We start from the raw sequence: 17,434 nt of genomic DNA, 5'->3' as shown, positions 1-17,434 counted from the left end.
ATTTAATAAAACCTATAAATAAATTAAATATAAAAAATAAAAAATTTAATTTATATATATATATATCTATAAATATATATATGTATATAAATATTTTAAAATTTAAATACACATAAATTTATATATATATATTTAATATATTTAAATACACACACAAATTTACTTATTTATATTTATATATATATATATAAACACAAACTTACTAATAATATTAATATATTTATATAAATACATACAAATTTATTAATATACACACATATTTAAATATATATATAAAATACACACACACACACATATTTAAATATAATTTTTAAAATAAAATTAATTTTTAAATTAATAATATTAATTAGAAATCAATAAATAAATATTAAATAATTTATTTATATATATGTAAATTTATTAAAAATTAATTTTTTAATTAATTAAATTTATATAAACAAACTTATATATTTAAATATAATAATTAAAAACTTAATCTATATATATATACATATAAATTTTTATAATTTTTAAATTAATAATAATTTATTATAAAAAAATTTTATTAAAAATTAAATATTTTTTTAAATACAAATTAAAATACTATCAAAACAATAAATCCTTTTATTAAATAAATTAATATTAAATATATTAAAATTAACACTAATAATTCAACCCAACATATTATTATTAATTTATCATATCGAATACGAGGTAATACACCACGAATTATAATTAATAAAATTAAATGAAATAAATAAACTAAAATAAAACTAAATGATCATCAGTTTAATCCAAAAAACATTATTGTTAATAATAATCTTATAAATATAACATTTAAATATTCAGATAAAAAAAATTAATACAAATAATCTTCTATAATATTCAACATTAAATCCAGAAACTAATTCTGATTCACCTTCAATCAAATCAAATGGAACTCGATTTAAATCAATTAATGCTCTAATTATAAAAATAATATATAAAGGATATATATAAAAAATATATATATATATTATATTGAAATTTTATAAATATAAATAAAGAATAATTCTCAATTAAAGTTATTAGTAAAAAAAAAACAAAAATAATAAAATTTCAAATGAAATTATTTGAGAAACTGAACGTAATGAACCTAAAATTGAATAATTACATAAAGACACTCAACCAATTATTATAATTGGATAAACCATTAATCTCAAAATTAATATTAAAAAAATAATTCTATAATCAATAAAAAGAAAAGAATATATTCAAGGATAAATAAATCATAATATTAATGATAAAAAAAATATAATTATTGGACTATATAAATATAAATTATTAAAATTTAAAAAAAAAATTCCTTTGATATCAATTTTAAAGCATCTCTAAAAGGTTGAAATAAACCTTTAATTATTAATTTATTTGGACCTTTTCGTAATTGAATATAACCTAATATTTTACGCTCAAATAAAGTTAAAAAAGCCACTCTAATCAAAATTATAAATATCATTAATAAAAAATTAAAAAAAATATTATATATTATAATTTTATTATAATTTATTTAAATTCTAAATTTAATGCACCAATTTGCTAATATAATCAAAATTATTAATTAAAGTTAATAATATAATTTAATTAAAAATTATAGTCCTTTCGTACAAATAATTTATTTATTTTTATAGATAGAAACCAATCTGACTCACGTCGATTTGAACTCAAATCATGTAAGATTTTAAAAGTCGAACAGACTTAATTATTAAACTTCTGCATTTAAAATTTATCTTAATTCAACATCGAGGTCGCAATCATCTTTATTAATATGATCTTTAAAAAGATATTACGCTGTTATCCCTAAGGTAATTTATTCTTTTAATTTATAATACAAGATCATTAATTATTCTTTAACTGAAGTTTATATTTAAAATAAAGTTTTATAAATTTACTAATCCTCCCAATTAAATATTTATATTTAAAAAATTTAAAATCTAATATATGTAAATATGAAATTCTATAGGGTCTTATCGTCCCATAAATATATCTTAGCATTTTTACTAAAAATTTAAATTAATTATATATATATGAGACAGTATATATCTCATTAATTCTTTCATTCTAGTTTTTAATTAAAAAACAATTGATTATGCTACCTTTGTACAGTCAATTATACTGCAGCCATTAAATAATTAAATCACTGGGCAGATAGACTTAAAATTAAAATCAATAAGCCATGTTTTTTATAAACAGGTGAATATATTTAATTTGCCTAATTCCTATATATATATATATATATATATATATATATATATATATATATATATTTCAAAATTTATTAAAAAATAAAAATTTTAAACATAAAATATTACTAATATAATCATTATACTTAATTTAAATAAATTATAAATTATTTTTTTTTAATAAATATATATTATTCAATTTTATATAAATTTCTTAAATTTTTAAAATAAAATTATTAAATTATTAAGTATTTATTAATAAAAATTATTACTAAATCAATATAATTATAATATAAATTTTTAAATAATAATAATAATAATAATTTAATTACATATTTAAATTTATAGATTATCCCATAAATTTTTTATATAAAAATAAAAAAAATTATAAAATAAATTTTTTATATTTTTTATATATAAATTAAATTCATTTAAAAAAAAACTAGATATAAATATAGTCGATTAACATTTAATTTCTAAATATATATTATAATTTTTTATTCAACAAAAACATAATTAAATATTTAACTCTTTTTCTTTCGAGAATAATAAAATTATTAAATTATATTAATTAACCCTGATACAAAAGGTACAAAATTTATTTTACTTATTTAATTCTTTAAAATTTCATTCACATTACTAAATCTATAAATCATTATATTATTTCATAAATTATTACTTTAACAATTATTTATTATACAACTTTACAAAAATATAATTTAATAAATTTTAAACTAAAATATTAAATTTATTATTTAAAAAAAAATTCAATTTAAATAATTTTCATTAAAAATGAAATATTATAAAAACTAATTTTTTATCTAAAAACATTTTCCAATATTTTTACTATGTTACGACTTATTCCACAAATGAAATTGACGGGCAATTTGTACACTTTTCAAAACTATTTTCAAATTAATTAATTTATTAATTTTACTTTTGAATCCTCTTTCAAATTAATATTAAAATATAATTATTAAAAAATTAAATTTATTATAACTCATCAATTCTTAAATATACTACGTTTTGATTTGAATTAAAATTTTTTATTAAATTTTTATTAAAATTAATTTTATATAATAATATACAACAATACATAAACATCTACTTAAGTTTATCTTATCGTGGATTATCAAATTAAACCACAAGTGGCAGATAGCGCGGTGACAATGTATCTATGTGCTGAATCAAAAGTAAAACTTTTTTATTTCTAATTTCTCCAAAATTAAACTTTTACTAATATATTTGTGATGGTAGATTTACTTATTGATATGTATTTAATTATCATTTACTCAGTAAGCAAATATGCTCCAAATTATATCGTGCTTGGTCTTATCTGAATGAGAAAAGTGTGACAAATATGTTGGTAAATGATTTCATTTACTACAATGAATCAAAAATAAAAAGAATTTGATTTATGAGTTGAGGGTCTCAGCTTGTGGGAAGTTTTTAATGTTTGCGTAATGTACGCCTAGTATAGGTGCTCACATAAACGTTGCACTTCATACTACCATTTATTGACTTACAATGTAACCATTCCTTAGACTATGAACTTACAAACTAGTATAGGGAGGCCCGATATTGTATTATGGATCGCTGACATTTTAGGAGGGGGAAGAAAGAGAATAAACGTATGAGATATATAATTACGTATATATGATTACACAATTGCAGGGAACATTTTCTTAATTTAACTGTGTTTGTATAACTGTGTTTGTCAATTCACATCAGAGACCAGGCCACACACCGCGGGCAGGATGGCGCCCAGATGTCTGCACATCCTTGGCGCGTGCCCTCAGTAGTCCTAAGTACCCACCAGGGGTCTTGGAATTTTCATAGTTAAGGTCCTTCAGGCCAAGCGAGTATCTCTTGTCTTAGATTTCCTTTTACGTTTATTGTTTACTACGGGTTAACAGGGAAAGTAGGTTTTCCTCGCGTCTGCTATGTTGCGTTAGCAACTTTCTCACGAGGGCGGCTAAAACCCTTCCTGGTCCACCAACCGTCTTATTATCCAATCGGAGAAAGATGTCTACTACCCTCACTTCCTTAACAAAAATTATCATCAACAAGTCCGATAGTCCCGTGTCCTTAGACACACCCATCCCTAGCTTTCCCCAGACACAGTATCGTCAGTAAAACTTCACTTATTCCGTATCCTTAGAATAGTCAACATATCTTTACCGGTCTCTATCCTCATAACAGTCGCGTACTTAACGTATCAGTGTAACTAGGTTTTACATAAGGAGTGAATTGTGATTTGTGTGTGTTAATTCAGTGTGTATTTCATTGTGATTGCTGAATTCATAATAAAGATTAATGAAAACAAAATTAATAGTTGTGTTACGACTCAGCTATTTTATTTTATCGTCTAACCCTCAAGTTTACGTGACATTTGCATTGTTCTTTTGTGATCTTTGCTTACAATCTTTGGTTCATTTACTAACTGAACATACGGTTTTCTTATTGCTATAATTTAATTTTCTACGGTGGTTAGCCACCAATATTTATCTTTATTGTCTTTGAGTGTCTCACTTAAATCTACGGTTGACAATTTATACATAAGTCTTATATTGCTATCCTTATGGTCTATGTCGCTATCGTACAGTATTTTTTATTATTACGTTTCTGCTGTAGTGATAGAATAATGCTAAGTTATTATTGTTTTGGATTAATTTCACGCTATCTAAACAGGTGAAGGATTCCGGGGGGAAATAACCTGTTTTTTGAACGTGTTTATGGTATAACGGGTTTGACTATAGATTGTGGGCGACGATGAAGTTTATGATTATTTTGTGTATCTTTGACCAGTGGTCTGACTAATTTAAGAATGAAGAATCGATATGGATTAATTTGGGCTCTTCGTATAGCTTGTGATTTGCTATATTTGCTAAATTTCAATTCTGGCAATCTATATATTCCTAAACATGCTGTGATGTATTTTCTTTCAATGATCCTTAATTTTTCCGTGGCGTTGACACTTACATTGAAACAGATTTAACGACCATACATTAGAATGGTTGGTCTAATTAGTGTTTTGTAGCAGTGAAGTTTTATTGATCTGTGCGAATTTTTCGAGTAAGGTAGTCTTATGAGGTATAAGAAGAATTTATCTGCTTTCTATAACTGTGTCTTTATGTTGTCGTTGTGATTTAACCCGAAGTTTAGATGGACTCCGAAGCATCTAACTTTGTTTGCATCGGAAAATTTTCCGTTGATATTTTCTGTTGTATGGAAGAATATTTTCGAATTTATTCTCACGTCGTACTTTGCTTTTGAAGTTTTTGAAATATATGGACTGAACGAGATTGTTTCACATTTATGGGTGTAGATTCTTAGCTTCCGTGTTGGAAAGCGTAATTTTCTACTTTCTTGACTAGGTCTTGCAGCTGGATTTTTATTTGTCACGGTTTATTGTTTCTGATGTAATTAACATATCATTTACGAATGCTATTGCTGATTTATTATTTTGATTGCCGTTCTTGTTCATGCCATACATTTATAATAGGACACTAAACATATTATATTGAACAGGATAGGCTGGTTTACCGTGTCTTACTGTAGATCTCGATGCGTTTGGTCCTTTTGCTTGATCCCTCTGAGAGGTAGAAGTATCTATCATTTTCTTTTTAATTTTTCCTTTATTAAACGTTCTTATTTGTTTCTACAAATACTTACATTTTTGTATCATTTGCTAATTACTATAGCATGGGGATTTCTGTGCTATTACCCATAATAAAAAAAAACAAAATAAAATAAGGAAGGTTTTTAACGTTTTAATTAGAATGTATGGGTGTGTGATTTGTTAATAATTGAGGATGAGTAAGGATAACTATTATCATTATTATTATCATTATCATTATCATTATCATCACGTTCATCATCATCATTATTATCATTATTATCATTATTATCATTATTATCATTATTATCATTATTATCATTATTATTATCATTATTATTATCATTATTATTATTATTATTATTATTATTATTATTATTATTATTATTATTTTCTGTGTCCCTTGGTTCTCCTATTATTTCTCATTCTTCTATTACGTGTCTCAGGTCTTCTTTCTTTTTACATAGCTTGCATCTTTTTTCTCCCTCTTCTTTCCAGTATTCCCTTGATTTAGTCTCGTTTGCACATCTGAATCTTGCTAATATTTTTCTGTCCTTCCACTTCATCCTCCCTTCTAAGTATTTTGCTAACTCTTCTTTGGCGATTTTTCTATAATGTTTGTCATATTTTGATTCCCTTATCCTTTCCCCCCTCTCTTCTGCTTCTCTCTTTCTCCTTTCTTCTATAATTTGGTCTAGTGTCATCTTTTCTTGCTCTTCTCTTACTTCCATCTGTGTCCCTCCATTTCTCATCCTTTCTAGTCCCTTCTTTCTCTTTCTTGCTCTTTTCCGTTATTGGCCATTTCCCCAGTTTCTCTCTCTTTCCTTTATGCACTTCTTTACTAGTTCCTTTTTTGACTCTATGGCTTTCCCTTCATACCTTGCTGCTCTTCCTAATACTTTTTCTTTGATTTCTGTTAGCTTACATTCTTCTATCGATATATAATTCGGTGTTGTCATATCTAAACCTAAGCTCCATTTCACACATCTTCTTTGTATTCTATCCAGCCTTTCTTCCATGTTCCAGCCTCATACCTATGCTCCAAACAGCGCCACGTTCTCTACCAGCGTTCCAAACATCTTCATTCTCCTCTTGTTGTCCTGTTTGGAAATTTTTTCTTCCACGCTCCATGTTTTCTTCATTGCTATTCTTGCTCTCTTTTTCCTGTCTTCTATGTGTTTCTCATCACTACCGTTTTTTCAGTAGTATGTACCCTAGGTATCTTATCTCGTCCACTTCTTCTAATTCTCGTTCTCCCCATTTCCATTTTCTTTATCTCCTCTTGTTCTTTCGTTTTTTTCGAAAACTACACTCTTGGCCTTTTTCGTGCTCAGTTCCAATTCGGTTTCCTTTAAAAATATTTCGAATCTCTTTAGCATTTCCTTTAGCTTCTCCTCTCTATCAGCCATCAGCACAATATCGTCTGCATATGTCAATGACCATACCTTTCTTTCTCCTGCCACTATGCCCCCCCCCGACTTGTCCTTTCCTTAATTCTTCTTCCAGCCCCGCCACGTAGATGTTAAATAGGGCTCAACGGGCATCCTTGTCTGACTCCCCTCACTGTCCAAAATTCTTTTGTGTTGTTATTCTTGATTCTTACCACATTCTTTGTTTCTGCGTATATCTCTTTATTCCTTCTGGTTAAGTTTTCGTTAATCCCCATTTTTCTCATTTTCTCCTCCAATTTCTTTCTGTTTAGCCTGTCGAACGCCGCTTTTAAGTCCGCAAAGCAGGCATGTAGTTTTTCTTTTTCTCTACTCAACTGTTTGTCTATGATATGGTTTATCACAAATACCGCGTCTTTCTTTTCTGAATCCGAATTGGCTCTCTTTCAGTTTGTTTTCAATCTCTGCCTTCAGTCGTTCGTGCAGTATCCCTGCACAGATCTTGTATGCTGTATCCATTAATGTTACTTTTCTGTAACCCTTCCCTGCTCTCTTGTCCCTCTTTTTATATATCGGACATATTTGCTCCTTTTTTCCAATCTTCTGGTATCCTCACCCCATTCCATATTTTCCTTAACAGAGCCCATAACGCTTCACCCACTTCCTTCGGTGCATACTTCCATACTTCATTTTCTAACCCGCCTTCCCCTATTGCTTTCTTCTCCTTCAAGTTTCTTAGTTTGTATATCACCTCTTCCATCTCTATATATTATCTTCTCTCTCCTCCATTATTTTCTCTTCTGCTCGATGCTCCTCTTTTTTCCTGCCCTCTTTGTGCTCTGTTCCTTCTAAAATTTCCATAAAATGATTTTTCCACTCTTCCTCGCTTATTTCATATAATCTTCATCTATATTCTCTCTTCTTCTTCTGTATTTATTTATGTATTTCCACGCTTCTTGTTCTGTTTTCATCTTCTTGATTTTCACCATTTCTTCTTCTTCGTATCTTTCCTTTCTTTGTTTGCACCTCTATTTGAATGCCTTTTTTCCTCCATAAGAGCTTCTCTACTGTATTTTCCTTTCATAAACTTTGTCACCTTCCTTCTCATCTCTCTTTTACTCTCTTTTCCTTTCTTTCTATTCCTTATCTTTACTTTCTTCTTTTGCATTGCTTCGTTTATCTTCTTGTTGATTTCTGTCCACATTTCCGCTACTGTTCTTCCGTTGCAGGTCCAGTCTTTACATTCGTCCAAGTATTTTTCCACACTTTTGTTTGTCCATTCCCTCTTCTCCTTCTCTTCTTCTTCCTTTTCCTCATTTTTTTGTAATTCCGCCCCCCCCCCTATTTCTATTTCTAACGGCATGTGGCCTGACTCTGTTCTTTTTCCTATTTTCATGTAAATTATTTCTTCTGTCGCCTCCTGATTGCCAATCACATAGTCTATTACTGAGTTTCCTCTCTCGCCAATATAGGTCCGCTCCTCTCCTTCTTTATCGCTGCCATTGATTATCTTTAGCAGTGTTCTTCCTTCCACGTTTATTGTCTTGTCTTTTGATCGTCTGTTTTTTTCTTTCCCTACGTCCTCGTTTATCGACCCTCCCTCTTCTCCCGTTCTTGCGTTCCAGTCTCCGCCGATGATCACCACTTCCTCTTCTCTTCCGTCTACTCTTTCCTCTATTTTTTCCATGTCCCTTATGTATCTTGATTATAAACCATCATTATCCTATACGTCTTGTAATTGTATATTATTTTTCTTCCAACTATATTATCACTAATTCCTTTATATCCTATTTCTCTTAGGTTTTTATTTATACCCGTTATTATTCTTCCCTTTGCTCTTCCTTTTTTCCTTACTGTCATTGCTGCCCTGCATTTCCAGTCGAATTCTTTGGGTAGTCTATATTTTAACTTTTCTCTTTTGTCCTTACTTATTAGCCCTGCTACATTTCAGAAGCACGTTTTCATCCCCATTGTAGTCCCCCCTCCTGTTCCTCTTTTTTCATTTTCCTTCCCCTCTCTTTCTTTCTTCCTCCAGCCTCTCTCCGTTTTCGTTCCACCTGTACCATTTGTTCTCTATTGTTAGTTTCTTGTATCCTGTCCTTACATATTCGCCTTGTTCCATTCTTTCTCTGGCTACCCTTCTTATGTGTTGCTTCCCATCCCTTTCTTTTTTTTGTCAGATCATCGTCCATGTATACACCCTTTTCCCATTTGCTTTTCTCCTTCATTATCCTTATTTTTTCCTCCATTGATTTCATCGCTGCCACTATTATTGTGTTCTTGCCCCCCCCCACCCCACCTTTATCATATGTGCTTTTTCTACTTCTGCCCCTATCCTCATTTTTTCGTTTATGAACTCCTTTACTGTCTCTTCATTGCTTCCTTCGTTCCAGTCCACTCCCTTGATTACTATGTTTCTTCTTCTTTCCTCTCTCTCTGCCCTGTCCTGATCCTCTCCAATTCTTCTGATTCTACCCAATAATTCTTTCTTTTCCCATTCCCACTCTCCTTTCTCTCTGTCTGTCTCTCTTTCCCTTCTTTCCCTTCTTTCCCTTTCATTTCTCTCTTCAGCTCCTCCACTTGCTTTTCCAATATATATATATTTTATTTCCTCGATCATTGCCTCGAATCCTCTTTCCATTTTCTCTATTTCTTCCACCACTGCCTCCATTACTTTCTCTCTGGCTGGTGTCTCTTTTTCTGTCGAACTGTATTTGTCCAGTGTATTTTTGAAGACTGCGTTACCAGTACTCCTTGGTCTTCCCCTGTTTGTCGCCATCTGCCGTCTCCCTACCTTACTTTGTTTTGCCGCGCTTCTAGCCTCCTAACCTCTTCTTTTCTAGTTTTTCTTATTTGTAGCTTTCTCTCGTTCTTGTCTCCTTTTTCGCTTTTCTTTTGCCTTCTCCTTGTATGCTCACTCTTTATTTTCCCTTCTTCATGCCTCTTTATGCTTCCTGTTCCTTTTTCCCTTCGCACTTCACTTTTTCCACAGAGATCTCCGTCCGTGTGTTACCCTCGGCCCGAACCGAACCGAAAGCCCAAGTAAGGATTACTATTTTTGGCAAGCGAGTTTATGTAATTGTCCATTTTCTCGTGATATGCTTTAGAGAATTTTGTGTGCACTTAGTATCGATGTTAGTATAGTTGATATATACATATACATATATATATATATATATATTTATATATATATATTATATATATGTATTTATATTATATATATATATATATATATATATATATATATATATATATATATATGTATATGTGTATATTAGTTAGTTAGAGGAGGTAGAACAAGAATTTTCGCGTTGATGGATTGGATAAGAATGTGAATATTCGTTGTTTGATATATATTTATTCCTACGTTTGCCTTCTTCTTTTTTAATTTCGCTATAGTAGTTTGTCATTAGAACCAAAGCTCAGTTCATTTACTACGATGGTTTCTATTGTCACAATTTTCTTGCCCGTCGAGTTTAATAATCGAGGATGATTCCAACGATCCTCTCTGTGTGGGGTTCGTGTGGTTTCGCAAGCCTTGCCCAAAGACGGGCAATATTTTGACAACAGTGGGAGGAGGAATGGGAAGATCGATGGGTGTTTTCGATAATCGAAAACACCGTTTGCACAAGCCAACACAGCGAACGATCCTTTGGTTAAATTTTCGAAGGGAAATTGTTCTGCTATTTCTCTCCTACAATCGCATGCAATGATGGCAAGAATATCGGTAAATAGCAATGCCGGTATTGCTCTTAATTTTCGATTGAACCCGACGATGTATTTAATGGTCCTCTCTGTGCGGGACTTGTGTGATTTCGCAAGCCTTGCCCAAAGACGGGCAATGTTTTGCCAACAATGGGAGGAGGAATGCGAAGATCAGTGGGTGTTTGAGTAGCTGAAAATACCGTTCGCACAAGCCGACACAGCGGACAACCCCTTTGTTTAAAGTTTAAACAATGATTCTATCCTCAAAACCGTTCACGAAAATAAAACGAGATCGATGGTAGGAAGTTCTAATTCGATTCTCGAGGGCAACGAAATTATCAGAGAAGAAGGAAATTTTCAAAATTAATTTTCTTACCTTGAGGAGTAGGTACTGTCTGGCGCCATTACCTCAGCTGCTCCGGTGGACGTCGATGTTTTTGTTGGGTTTATTACTTGAACTCGAATAATAATATATTTAAATATAATAATTAAAAACTTAATCTATATATATACATATAAATTTTTATAATTTTTAAATTAATAAAATTAATTTAAAATTAATACTAATTTATTATAAAAAAATTTTATTAAAAATTAAATATTTTTTTAAATACAAATTAAAATACTATCAAAACAATAAATCCTTTTATTAAATAAATTAATATTAAATATATTAAAATTAACACTAATAATTCAACCCAACATATTATTATTAATTTATCATATCGAATACGAGGTAATACACCACGAATTATAATTAATAAAATTAAATGAAATAAATAAACTAAAATAAAACTAAATGATCATCAGTTTAATCCAAAAAACATTATTGTTAATAATAATCTTATAAATATAACATTTAAATATTCAGATAAAAAAAATTAATACAAATAATCTTCTATAATATTCAACATTAAATCCAGAAACTAATTCTGATTCACCTTCAATCAAATCAAATGGAACTCGATTTAAATCAATTAATGCTCTAATTATAAAAATAATATATAAAGGATATATATAAAAAATATATATATATTATATTGAAATTTTATAAATATAAATAAAGAATAATTCTCAATTAAAGTTATTAGTAAAAAAAAAAACAAAAATAATAAAATTTCAAATGAAATTATTTGAGAAACTGAACGTAATGAACCTAAAATTGAATAATTACATAAAGACACTCAACCAATTATTATAATTGGATAAACCATTAATCTCAAAATTAATATTAAAAAAATAATTCTATAATCAATAAAAAGAAAAGAATATATTCAAGGATAAATAAATCATAATATTAATGATAAAAAAAATATAATTATTGGACTATATAAATATAAATTATTAAAATTTAAAAAAAAAATTCCTTTGATATCAATTTTAAAGCATCTCTAAAAGGTTGAAATAAACCTTTAATTATTAATTTATTTGGACCTTTTCGTAATTGAATATAACCTAATATTTTACGCTCAAATAAAGTTAAAAAAGCCACTCTAATCAAAATTATAAATATCATTAATAAAAAATTAAAAAAAATATTATATATTATAATTTTATTATAATTTATTTAAATTCTAAATTTAATGCACCAATTTGCTAATATAATCAAAATTATTAATTAAAGTTAATAATATAATTTAATTAAAAATTATAGTCCTTTCGTACAAATAATTTATTTATTTTTATAGATAGAAACCAATCTGACTCACGTCGATTTGAACTCAAATCATGTAAGATTTTAAAAGTCGAACAGACTTAATTATTAAACTTCTGCATTTAAAATTTATCTTAATTCAACATCGAGGTCGCAATCATCTTTATTAATATGATCTTTAAAAAGATATTACGCTGTTATCCCTAAGGTAATTTATTCTTTTAATTTATAATACAAGATCATTAATTATTCTTTAATTGAAGTTTATATTTAAAATAAAGTTTTATAAATTTACTAATCCTCCCAATTAAATATTTATATTTAAAAAATTTAAAATCTAATATATGTAAATATAAAATTCTATAGGGTCTTATCGTCCCATAAATATATCTTAGCATTTTTACTAAAAATTTAAATTAATTATATATATATGAGACAGTATATATCTCATTAATTCTTTCATTCTAGTTTTTAATTAAAAAACAATTGATTATGCTACCTTTGTACAGTCAATTATACTGCAGCCATTAAATAATTAAATCACTGGGCAGATAGACTTAAAATTAAAATCAATAAGCCATGTTTTTGATAAACAGGTGAATATATTTAATTTGCCTAATTCCTTATATATATATATATATATATATATATATATATATATATATATATATTTCAAAATTTATTAAAAAATAAAAATTTTAAACATAAAATATTACTAATATAATCATTATACTTAATTTAAATAAATTATAAATTATTTTTTTTTAATAAATATATATTATTCAATTTTATATAAATTTCTTAAATTTTTAAAATAAAATTATTAAATTATTAAGTATTTATTAATAAAAATTATTACTAAATCAATATAATTATAATATAAATTTTTAAATAATAATAATAATAATAATTTAATTACATATTTAAATTTATAGATTATCCCATAAATTTTTTATATAAAAATAAAAAAAATTATAAAATAAATTTTTTATATTTTTTATATATAAATTAAATTCATTTAAAAAAAAACTAGATATAAATATAGTCGATTAACATTTAATTTCTAAATATATATTATAATTTTTTATTCAACAAAAACATAATTAAATATTTAACTCTTTTTCTTTCGAGAATAATAAAATTATTAAATTATATTAATTAACCCTGATACAAAAGGTACAAAATTTATTTTACTTATTTAATTCTTTAAAATTTCATTCACATTACTAAATCTATAAATCATTATATTATTTCATAAATTATTACTTTAACAATTATTTATTATACAACTTTACAAAAATATAATTTAATAAATTTTAAACTAAAATATTAAATTTATTATTTAAAAAAAAATTCAATTTAAATAATTTTCATTAAAAATGAAATATTATAAAAACTAATTTTTTATCTAAAAACATTTTCCAATATTTTTACTATGTTACGACTTATTCCACAAATGAAATTGACGGGCAATTTGTACACTTTTCAAAACTATTTTCAAATTAATTAATTTATTAATTTTACTTTTGAATCCTCTTTCAAATTAATATTAAAATATAATTATTAAAAAATTAAATTTATTATAACTCATCAATTCTTAAATATACTACGTTTTGATTTGAATTAAAATTTTTTATTAAATTTTTATTAAAATTAATTTTATATAATAATATACAACAATACATAAACATCTACTTAAGTTTATCTTATCGTGGATTATCAAATTAAACTACAAGTTTCTCTAATAAGAATGAAAAGCCGCCATATAATTCAATTTTAATGATTCAACATTTAATAATAAATCCAATATTATTATTTTATATAATAGGGTATCTAATCCTAGTTTATTATTTTATCTTATTATATTTATAAATATAAAATTTAATTTAATTATAAATTAAATTTCACCTAAAATATATAATTTTTATTAAATAATATTATTTTAAATATTTATATATATATATAAATTAATAAAATTAATTTACAAATTTAGTTTAACCGCTATTGCTGGCACTAAATTAATCATTATTTATATTTTTTTCTAAATTTAACTTTCATTAATTATTTAAATTCAATTATTAAAATAAAATAAATTTTTAATTTTAAATCATTATTTATTAATACAAAAATATAATTAATTAAAAAATCATTATAAAATTTATTTTATATTATTAATATTATTAATTCTTTTAAAATCAAAATTTAATGTGCAAATTACATTAAATATAATTTTTTTATTAAATTATCTTTATTTTTAAAATATAAAATATTTACATATTTATTTATAATACGCGCATACACACACATAATATATATATATATAAATACATTTATTAAAATATTATTAATTTATATTAAATTATTTTTTTATTAAAATTTTAATTAATAATTAATTCTTTATAATATTTTATACACACATATACACTCATATATATGTAAATAATATATATATATATATATTTATATTTATATTCATATTTATATATTTTTTATCCTATTTTTATCTATTTTTATTCTAATTTAAAACTTATTAACAATATTATTATATATATTTTATTTATAAAAAATTTAATTTTAATTAAAATTTTATTCTCTCCGTTTATTACGACCCAAGGCTTACTGTAGGCCGCGTTCCTAACCGTCGCAAACAGATCGTCTTACATGACCGTCGAGATGTACACAAAGTAGCGATAAACGCATAGTTGTCGTCAAGCAGCGAGTTCCAGAAACATCTATTCGCCTTCGGTGCGTTGTTTTATCCGCATAAAGAAAGAAGCTGGTATACGTGATCATAGGCGCGAACGGTGGCGTGATCCGAGCGTAGTGGGGGTCGTATCTCAGAGAAGACAAAGGACAAAATGGAAGGGCAGTCAGTGGCAAATGAGACTTCAAACGGGATGCATCGAAAGGTTCAGACGAATAAAATCAAAGTCGCTTAGTCTAACGAATACATCGAGAAATATCATAAAATCGGGTCAAATTACTGTAACAAACTAATTGTATCATCGTTAAATCATTTGTGACGTATTCATTATAACTTTAAATATCGTTAAATATACACGTTTATATTAACCGTGTTAATTCAAAGTTAAAATCATTTGAACTATCTCTGTTATTCTAAACGAAACAGGGGAACGACTAATTCGCGGGGTCGATTATCATAATCGTAGCAAAAATTTACGTCTCCCGCTCACACGTTTCCCTCGCGATCGCGTCTCTACGCGAACGGTCGTTCTCGATTTGGTCCTTCGAGCCGGATCACGAGTATTGGACGATCAAGTGAACAGAGATACAGCAGTAAATCATACAGTGCCACATGATCACATCATCATCATCAGCATCGCAGCAACCGTTAGCGGCGAACCTCGCGCCGACAACTAGAGGGTCAACTTCCGCAAGGAAATGTCTTGCACGTCAAATCAGACACACACGGTGACGAGCAACGTTTCAATTCGCGACAACAAGGTATGTTCGTTCATTGTATTTTCTTTACAATCCGCTATAACATTTTTTTCATCTTTATTTTTACACTGCGATTTAAGACAAGAAAAATGATTGAAAGTTTCTTTTGTTCTTGTTTCAAATCATTTTTCCTTCTTAAAAAGGATTTTAAGAAAGATGGAAAATATATTTTTCTCAAAGTATGATAGCGTTTGTGATAGATCATGTATGATCTTGTCCTTTCTTTGCAATGCTATATCTAGTGTCCTTAAATGTTCCATATCTTTTCATTTACTTATACTCTCATCTTATTCTTCTGGTCTGAAAGTATAACTGTTACAGCTTTTAATGGTGTTTTGTTTTTATCTCTTGAATATGAGGTGGAATGGTGTAATAGGTACTGAAGTACACTAGGTGATATTTAACCAATAATGTTTATTAAACAGATAACAACAACTGACAATTTGCAAATAACATCGGCTGATTCTTAACGATTATTATACTTACTTGATTAGGAAAACAAATAATTGAATATCCATATACAAATTTAAATATATTATTTACATCATTATATTTTATATATTTAATTTTATCATTTTTTATAAATAATATTTGAGATGTATTATTAAAAAAAAATAATTAGTTAATGAACTTGAATAAGTATATGACATGAAATCATATTATAGAAATAAAATTTTCCATTAACTTTAAATAAACAATTATCTAATTATAAATTAAAATTTAATTATATAATTAAATTATTATAATTATTAAACATAAATAATTTATTTAATTTAAATCAAAATTAATTATATTTACATTTTTTTAAATTTTAAATTTATCTAATAAATTTATAATTTATTTAATAAAACCTATAAATAAATTAAATATAAAAAATAAAAAATTTAATTTATATATATATATATCTATAAATATATATATGTATATAAATATTTTAAAATTTAAATACACATAAATTTATATATATATATTTAATATATTTAAATACACACACAAATTTACTTATTTATATTTATATATATATATATAAACACAAACTTACTAATAATATTAATATATTTATATAAATACATACAAATTTATTAATATACACACATATTTAAATATATATATAAAATACACACACACACACATATTTAAATATAATTTTTAAAATAAAATTAATTTTTAAATTAATAATATTAATTAGAAATCAATAAATAAATATTAAATAATTTATTTATATATATGTAAATTTATTAAAAATTAATTTTTTAATTAATTAAATTTATATAAACAAACTTATATATTTAAATATAATAATTAAAAACTTAATCTATATATATATACATATAAATTTTTATAATTTTTAAATTAATAATAATTTATTATAAAAAAATTTTATTAAAAATTAAATATTTTTTTAAAT

The sequence above is a fragment of the Bombus vancouverensis genome, unplaced genomic scaffold, assembly GCF_051014615.1.
Source record: "Bombus vancouverensis nearcticus unplaced genomic scaffold, iyBomVanc1_principal scaffold0026, whole genome shotgun sequence".
NCBI lineage: Eukaryota > Metazoa > Arthropoda > Insecta > Hymenoptera > Apidae > Bombus > Bombus vancouverensis.
Note: the sequence above shows the minus strand (reverse complement) of the source record.